The following is a 9,439-nucleotide window of genomic DNA, read 5'->3' as shown; positions in this document are numbered from 1 at the left end:
CTCTTCCCTTGAGTCTGACCCCTTACCTGTGTAGAACGGGTACGCAAACTAGTTGTAGATGGTGCAGCCCGGGTAGTTGCTTTATTTGTAGATGGTGCAGCCTGTGTAGTAGTTGCATTTGTAGATGGTAAAACTTGAGTAGTAGTTGCATTTGTAGATGGTGTAGCTTGGATACATAGAGCATTTGTAGATGGTACACTTTGAGAATGTGGAGTTAAGTTAGATGGCATTGGATCATACAAGTCAAAACCTAAAAGAAAAAATTATAAGCAAAAATTACAAGCAAAAAAAAAAAAAAAAAAAAAAACTCTGTTTGTACTATCATATGGGATTGGATTAACTATCTCAAGTCCAAAACCCCCTCACCTTCCCTAAAAAAACAAATTGAAAATGACAAAAAAAAAAAAAAAAAATCGTTCTCATATGACCAATTTCAAATTGTTTATCAATTCCTACCTTTTTTCCAAACAAATAATTAAAAACCAAACTAAATTAGCAAAAGCATCAACATTACTCTTTTTTTTTTTTTGAACAGAGCATCAACATTACTCTAATCTCATTAGAGAAGAAGATATAATTTTGCTCTTTAATTTACTCATCATGATGCTGTGGACTTGCCTTTTTCTTGCCCCCCCTTTATAAAGGTTTGAAATGAAAGGCCTCATAGTTCGGACTCCCGCGGTTCTGAATCTAATCTCACAAGTGCAATGCGAAACTGATAAACACCAAAGAGTTCAAATCCGGCAAATCTTTTTGGAAAATCGATTTTAAATCAAATAATGCCAAAATTGGACTGCTTTGCCAGATTATAGAGTCACCACCTAAATATTTTATTTTGGAAAAATTTAGGAAACCCTGGCTCGTGCCGAAGGCCACGTGTCCATCATCACCAAAGTTGCCTCGGCTCGGGAACTTGGGTACGAAGGGGGAAGGTCATGAATTGAGCACCCCCGCTCCCCCGATCAAAGATCGGCATCTACTAATCATGATATGATTTTTTCTAAACACTATGCGCCTTTATTTCGATTATTAGACTAACTTTACTATGTGATGCGCACAAGAAAGTATAGACTAAAATTGCAAGAATTGGAACAATTCAATTTCATGTTTGTTTTTGAAAATAGTTTGAATTTACCACCCTCAAGTGGGCTTAAAGATGCAGTTTTGCCACCAAACATAGTGGGCTTAAAACATGATTTGCCACTCAACAATGTGGGCTTAAAACTTACATTCGTTGAATTGTTCCAATTCAAACAACAAGCCTTCATCTATAGGCATTCATACGGTTTAGCATTTAAGCACATAGCCTCATGGCAAGCATGCTAATCATGGCAACACTCATACTCATGCAAGTATGCTAAAGCGTAAAACTCACCTAATACTGCGAGCTAGGAAAACATGAGTTAGAAAGCAATGCATGATCCTAACTATACAATATGCCTAATGCAACACATGCAATAATGTAATTAATAGGCTCAGCTACTAATATAGCATATGATTTTGTTTGATAACATGCTTTTAAACACGTATTCAAAGAAGTATTGAAATGATAATACAGTTTGAATGATGCGTCGAGTCTCGGTACATGCAAGACAAATGAATGGATGCAAGCATATGATATGCTAATTTAAACATGATCCCTAATCTAACCATCAAAAGCGATTAAATAAAAGGGAGAAAGGCATGGGGCTGGAAGACATACACATACACACGCACACTTGTTCACACTTATTACAACATTATGTTCTTGCGAAGGAGGGTTCGAATGAATAGGCTAACTAACTAGCTACGCTAATTTAAGCTAATTATTACAACACTCGAAACTAATTAACTATTCTAAGCTAACTGAATATTATAATTAAACTAACTAGCTAGGTACTTTAACTAATTAATTACAAAACAACTAAACTAATTAATTACAACATGAATTAATCAACTAATTAACTAGACAAGTTAAATAAATGGCCTCGGGAAACGAGGGATGCATGCATGCTCGATTTCTCCACTCGAAAAGTCACCGTTTTGCTGCTCGAGCCTCTATTTGCACATTGGAACACCAAAAATTTTGCCAACTTCCAAAATACCTCTGTTCCACCTCAGGAACACACTGTGCAAATTTTATTGGTGGCCGACAGGGGACTTGTCGGCTACCAATGGTGGCCGGGCGGCTACCACAGGTGGCCGGTCGGCAGCTAGTAGTGGCCGGTCGGCCATTGATGACATGAACTTCTCTTTTTGCTACAATAGAGAGCAGACAGAGCAAAACAGTGTATTATCACAGATTATTTGCACACGTTGCCTCTCTTTTTCATGGGGAGACCAAATAAGGGACAAAATTTGGGTTTACAAACCATCGATCAAGCAATTTCATTGCCTGATGGTTTGTGAAACCAATTGTGCAAGTTCAATGAATGTAAAAAAGAGACCAAAGGACCATTACCCTGCATGATCAAGGGCAATGCAGACCAAGGAAATGGCACATTTCATCACTTTTGAGTATGAAATGTTCCATTTTCCTTGTGTTCAAACTAACGTCCGGTTTGAACACATGCAATGCAATATAAAGAATACTTATCTTGCACACTTTTACTTGTCAATTTTGTTTACTCATTTTAATTACCAAAGCCATTCTTTAATTGATTAAGTCCATTGGTGAGTGTCCTCTAATCACTACAAGAAAAATAAGATATTACCATGTTTTTTTATCTGACGTTTTTTGAAAAACGTTGTGAAATCTCTTATAATTTTCTTTTTTGAGCAAATTTAATTACCCAACTCGTTTTGTACACGGTTATTAAAAAATTGTGAAATACATTTATTTGTGATTGAAGAGGCTCCTCTGATAAAAAAAGAGAGGCGTGACTTTAGAGAACAGAGCATGACTTTTGAGAGAGAGCGAGAGAGATAGAGGGATAGAGATAGAGGCAGAGAGAGAAATCAAGGCCTTGGATCTTCGATCTCCATCGATTCTTTGGTTGTATGATCTGGAAATTCTTATTCTACACTTGATTTGAGCATTTGTCTGTAATATCGTTTGAATCCCTCTTATCTAAGTCGATCTAGGGCTCAAGGTTAGAGTTTTTTGATATGGATTTGCTACATTCACACAAGATCTGTAGACTTTCATGGCTTAAACTAACGATTTATAGTTGATTTCTAGTTTCTTTTCTTCTATTTTGTATTTTCTCTTTTCGAATCGATTTATCTAGGGTTTTGAGTGCCGTGTTAATGTCTCTGATCATGTATAGTATAAGCAAGCAGCGTTGGATCTGGATTGTTAGCAACAGTGAGTAGAAGCAAGCTCAACGACGTAGAGATGTAGATCTTATTCTCAGATCTGCTCTCTATCCGATCATATCTGCTCTCTCTGTCTCTCTGATCTACTATTATGGTAATATCAAATCTGCTTTTTCAATCTCTCTGATCGAATTTCACGTATTCTATTCATTGCTCTATGAGATTTGGAACTCTCTTTCTCTCTGTTTTTGATTGAATCTCATTATCTTTGTCACTATCACATTTTTCTTACAAAAAAAATGTCAAAACAGTTTCTAAAATTGGTGCTGGTGACTAGTTCATTGGTGCTCTTCTATGCATATTGATGATGACTGATTTGTAGTTGAGGTTAGTATTCCTGATGCTATGATTCATATCCTACTGACATAAATTTTTTTTATGGATTTTTTTGTTGTTGGAATTGCTTGTTGATATTGTGATTCTTATTGTACCATTTTCCTTGCATGTCAAATGTTCGATAAAATGTGTGAATGGAAAAATTTTGTTATTTTTATTTTATCTTTTATTTTTTAGCCAAACACTGGAAAATAAAAATGATGATGAAACTTTTACTGTAAAATAAACTTTTATTAGTGTAGTATTTTCTGCCAATCTGAAAGGGGTGTTATCTGTGTCTACCATGGGATCTTGTGCACCCTTAATGATAATAATGTGAAAAATAGTTGTAGTGAACTATGTAATCATCTATCTCACAATCTTTTTGTTGTCTATAATATTAGCTCCCCTTATCTTTCTTGATATCCTCTTGATATTGTTTCCTATGAGAAATATCAAATGCTCCATTTTTGGAAATAAATGTTCTGGACATTTGAAGATTCACCTACATTTTCAGTTTGATGTCAAACAAACTTGTCTAAATGGTTATTTTGGTACTAAGAATAGTCATTATCAGGTTGGACTGTTATCGAGCATGAATATGAAGCAACTAGGCAGCTATAGACTAAAGATTTTGATCCATAGTTTCTTATTTGTTAAGTGACTTGTTTGTCATACTGTTCAGAAATGATCCTCTACTTTTGTTTGTAAATCTTACATTTTAATATTGAAATGGCAGAGGATGCACACTTTGCTTGTGATTTTCATTAGAAATGTCATGATGAAATAATAAAGTTCTCAATTATAAAGTTCTCTATTATATATTTTCTTGAATGCTGGTTTCTAGAAAGTGGAACCATAAACCATGAAAATGATGGAAAACTCAAGTTTTATGTTGAGAAGTTGAACCAAATATGAGTTATGGAAGCCCAATATGGCATCCTCTGATACTCTGAATAAAAAGTAAAAAAAATTGGTTGGGAAATCATGGGTGGGATTCCGTTCTAGTCTTGATGTTAATGTTGTTTGGGGTTGATTTAGCCAATTCTTTTTAGTTATTGCTATTAGGTGACCTGAGTTGTTTTGTTACTTGGTGGGATCTAAACTGGGTATCACTTCCTTCAGCTAAGTATCTGTTGGTCTCTTCTGTAGCTGAGTTGTTATATCTGCTGTATCTGTTTTTATGCTGTTAGATCTGTGTATCTGTGTATATGTTGGTAACACCTCTGCTGTCTTTGGTTTTGTGCTGCTACCTCTGCTGTAGTGTTTTGTGTATCTGTTGGTCTCTCACTAACAGTTACCTGGTTTGATGGCTTCCACGTTATTGCAGAAAATATGATCGGCTTAGCCAGTTGAAGTTGCTTCAGCTTCCCTAGACTTTGGTAGGCCACAACTCCTGTACCTTTGAGGATCATCCTCATGAATCTAGAAGTTTTTTTATTTGGAAATGATCCGAGATTACTAATTTTCAAAATGGGATTTGTTGAATCATAAACTTTTAGTCTAAGCTCTTTTATGCTTGCTGAGTGTTAGTTTATGTTTTCCCTCTTTTGTTTCTATAATTATGAGCACTGTTCTTTTTTTTTCTTCATTTGCTTAATGGTCTCTGTGAGGGACATTAAGGGGTGCATTTTGTATTGTTTATGTTTTTGAAAACTACCAAGAAATCTTGTTTGGAAAACTATTTCTGGGAAAGTTTTCTGAAAACTCTTTTTATTAGAACACTTTAAAGTTGTTTTCTGAATCTTTTAAAAACTATTTTTGCAAAAATGAAAATGATACGACACTGAGGGGTGTTGAACTAAAAATGAAAATCTTGAAAACGATACCAAACAAAGCCTTTATGCCTGTTACCGTACTGAGCTTGACCTATTAGTGTTGATCACTATAGCACATTAATGTTATTTAGTCATTTCATAACAGGTAAGCACTTGATCAACTTATTCATTCAATACACACCCTATGAACCCTCTGATGGCAGCTGGGAAGACCCAGCATATAGAGTGAGCAGGATTTAAATACTCATTTTCTACTTCTAACTCTGGTAGTATGTGAAATATTGATATTGATTTCTCAGTTTGTTTCCTTCTTTATCTCTATAGGCAACACACTTTTTCTGTTTGATTACAAATCATTAGACAGTTAACAGATGAACATTTCTGTAGGAGTCCTTTGCACAAAGATATTTCACCTTGATCGATGAGTATGCCGCAGGCTTCAGCTCATCAATTATTGGCTATGACATGTTGACTCCACTAGACCTTGAAAGAGAAATTGGTCTAACAGGTATGTTTTGCATAGCTGCATGTGTTTGCTGTCCTCAAGAAAAAAACTCTTGGTTATTAAGTCTAAATGTTTAACATAAAACTCGTCTAAATGTTTTTTTTTTTGAAGGTGTTTAACTCAAGTGTTTCTTTAATATGTTCCTTCCAAGATAAGATCAGAAATTTTTATAACAGAAACTTGAATATGCTGGTGTTACAGCTAAAGAGTCAAATATATTCATTACTGTTGTTATCGTGTCTGCAACTAGGGATGGTTGTTGAGCCTATTTGTTGTTCATACTTGTTTTTTTTGGGGGTAAATCTCCACCATTTGCTGTCAAACCAGCACCATCACCATCACCATCACCATCACCATCACTTAAAAATATGGTAAAGACAAGACCCCCCAACCCACAAGGGAGCCATTTGCTAGATTTCAAGAAGAATTCACTTTATATACAATTCACTGTTTGCTGGTTTATAAAATCTCTTTTCTTCTAGATTATTGATGAAAAGTCTTTGATTAAAAAGTCTCTCAATACAACATTTATACCAGGTTGCCCCATAAAAACTGTCTTATATGAATACCTTTGGCTGTGGCATACATATTTGACAGTTAGAGATTGTGAAACACTTGCAGAACAAATAAATGGCTCAACAACAATTGAAGATAATAATAATAATAAATGAAGAAGAATGAATAAAATTATAAAAAGAAACTGCTTACATGTTACATTTTTCTCTAACTATAAAGAACTCAAGGTTATATTGGTTGTAGCTCACTCTTGTACATACATACCAACACCCCACACATGTACCCAGTCAATGTAACAGTAAATTTTCTTGTTATGCATTACTTTCAAGAATTTGGAAACATAATATTTCTACCTTTTAAGTTACTTTGACTTTGCAAAATTAGTTGTTATTGGTGTTTGGCGCAGGTTTATTTCCATGACATACCAAATGAGGTCATTGATAGCCTGGTAAAAATAGACAAAGAATATGGATTTTATTTGTAATTGTTTTTATATAATATGCCTACTCTATGTGGCGAGTTATGTTCAGGGTTTGGGAAGGAATTATGCTCAATGTTGCTGGAGGTTTCATGCTTGAACATCCTTTGACATTGCCCTTTGTTGACACCATGGTAAGCTTGTCATCAAATTTGTTATTCCTTTCATCCGATTTGTATCTGAGTAATTATGTAAATGATTGAGAATTCCTCTCATCAAATTTGTTTGTTAGTTGGTTATTTGCATCATTTGATGGGTTGATTTCTCACAACATGGGCATCTATTGCTTTTCTCTTGCAGGTAGGGACAACTGATTTGTTATGGAACTTCCAAAATCTCTGACAGAGAAGCTTATTCAAGAAGCTCTTTAAATTTTGTTAGTGGTGCTGATGTTCTGGTCTTGATTCATTATCTTCGATATTTGTTTTTTTTTGCCATATTTCAAGTTATATGGGCTAAGTTGATTCGTTTGATTGGTTTTTATTTGAAAGTCCTGTATTTTAATGTCATGTTGGTATGTATGTATTAATATTTTTTTTGGGATATGTATCAACATTTTTTTGTGGGTATGGTTTGTGGTTAAATATAAACAAGTAGGAAATGTTACAAATTTTCTTCTATTGTTTGTCAAATGTAAAATTGTAGCCATCTCGAAAAGAATTAAACTTGTTTGGCTTATTTTTAGTTTATGTGCTAATTATTTTTGACAATTGAATCCTTATTTTGCTAATATATAGTTTTGTGTTTGAGGAAGGAATTCATATTTGGAAAAATTTCTGATCGGGTTCAGATATTTTTTTTATTTTGAAAAAATTTTTTTTTTAGCGACGTTTTAATAAAAACGCCACAAAAGATCTTGTATGACATTTATAAAACGTCGCTAAGTTATAGCGATGGCCGCGTCCTCGACGTAATTTTAAAACGCCGGTATATATTTTGCCGACGTTTTTGATAGCTTTAGCGACGTTTTTTAAACGTCGGTAAAAGATATTTTTCCTGCAGTGAATGAAAAGATGACTCAAATCACAAGGTGCTTTAGGCATGAAAGAGGCATTACACTTTTGGTAATGAACTGCCTAAGGGATTAAACCCTTAGGTGCAACACCTTCATTTCACACTTAGGCAAACAAGAGGTTTAAAACCACTTTCAAAGCAAACAAAAGAGTGAATAATTGAGGGAGGTTGTAGAGATTAAAGTGCCGAAATTAAGTGCAAAACAACACTAAAACATGCTATTAACTCAAAACAATAATGATTAAAGCATTAAAACATCAAGCTAGTGAAGGAAATTACTCTACAACTATGCCATACAAGGCTCAAATGACCTAAACAGCCAAAAATAGAACTAAAACAGGTCAAAACAGAGGCGAAAACATGTTGGACTAAAGCTAAGTTAAGCTAGAAAAACATGCTAACACATGAAGCTAACTAGGCATGCAAACAAGACACAAGGAGGGGAGGCTAACCCTTCCAAATTTGGACTTCAAAAATTGATTTTTACCACTGAAAAACCTCTGAAATTCAGTGGTTAAAAGGCCCAAAAAACTTGATTTAAAAGTGATGAAAAATAGCACAAAAAGCTGAACAAACTAAGAAGCAAGAAGGGTGCACCACCCCTAACTAAAAGAGAGCTCAAACCACCATATTTAGGTCACAAAAATAGAGGTTTTTACATCTCAAAACAAACCTTAAAACAATTAAAAAGGATGGAAAAAACAAGTATACAAAGCAAGTAAAAACAAGGCAAGTGTTATACCTTTGAAGCAAAGCACAAAATAACCAATAATCCAAGCTCACACCACCTTCTAGAGCCCAAACAAGACTCCAAGTAATCTCAGCCCAAAGGTGAGAGTTTTTGGTTAAGGGTTGGTATGCAAAAGCTAAAGATTTGTGAACAAAGGTGTGCAAACTATCAAGAGAGAGAGAGAGAGAGAGAGAGAGAGAGAGAGAGAGATTTGCTCTTATTTTTCTAACCCTAAAAAGTGGGGGAGGATCCCCCCTATTTATAGAAAAACACCCCTTGACCTTAGAAACATGTCACCATACACGTGTATGGAGATGCAGCTCAGTGTGCAATAGCTGGCACAACTGTCAATAAATATCTGAAAAAAGGCACTGGTGGCCGACTAGCCACAACCATGGCTGACAAAAACATCCCATGGCCGACAGCCTTGGGTGGTGGCTGACATGTCACCAAGAGGTCCAGACACCAAGTTTTGGTCCAAAATAAGGCATAGAAAGAACAAGGATTAAACGCTCAAAGACAGGGCATTCCGTCGAGGACTTCAGGCACTCAAAACGAACACAAACACACAATCATCGAGTGCACGAGCGATGACGTCAAAGTCTTGAGGACAATAAAAAATTGGGTGTTTACAAATGCCACTACCCATTTTTTTCGCTTTTACCTTTTTCTAACTCTAAACCTCTTCACATGCTCATTCAAAAACCCTTCAACAATAAAAAGTCTCAATTGGAGATGATGTAGCCACAACGAAATCATTTTCGAACACTCTAAAATACACAAGAAAACGAAGATAAAAAATTCAA

At 35.1% G+C, this 9,439-nt stretch overlaps 1 long non-coding RNA gene across 2 annotated transcripts; it reads left to right on the top strand.

Annotated features, from left to right (window-relative positions):
- Positions 1 to 2,812: 2,812 nt before the first annotated feature.
- On the top strand, positions 2,813 to 7,599 carry LOC145792604 (uncharacterized). 2 transcript variants are annotated; one of them, XR_014332093.1, is made up of 4 exons: positions 2,813 to 3,071; positions 3,249 to 4,994; positions 5,536 to 7,023; positions 7,190 to 7,599. It is a non-coding gene; the product is annotated as an uncharacterized LOC145792604 (long non-coding RNA). The 2 variants fall into 2 exon arrangements; XR_014332094.1 differs by having other exon boundaries at positions 2,814 to 3,071; positions 5,778 to 7,023.
- The last annotated feature ends 1,840 nt before the right edge of the window (positions 7,600 to 9,439 follow it).

The sequence above is a fragment of the Camellia sinensis genome, chromosome 6 (assembly GCF_055761805.1).
Source record: "Camellia sinensis isolate YWXY chromosome 6, ASM5576180v1, whole genome shotgun sequence".
Classification (NCBI taxonomy): Eukaryota; Viridiplantae; Streptophyta; class Magnoliopsida; order Ericales; family Theaceae; genus Camellia; species Camellia sinensis.
Note: the sequence above shows the minus strand (reverse complement) of the source record. Positions and strands in the feature narration are given on the sequence as shown.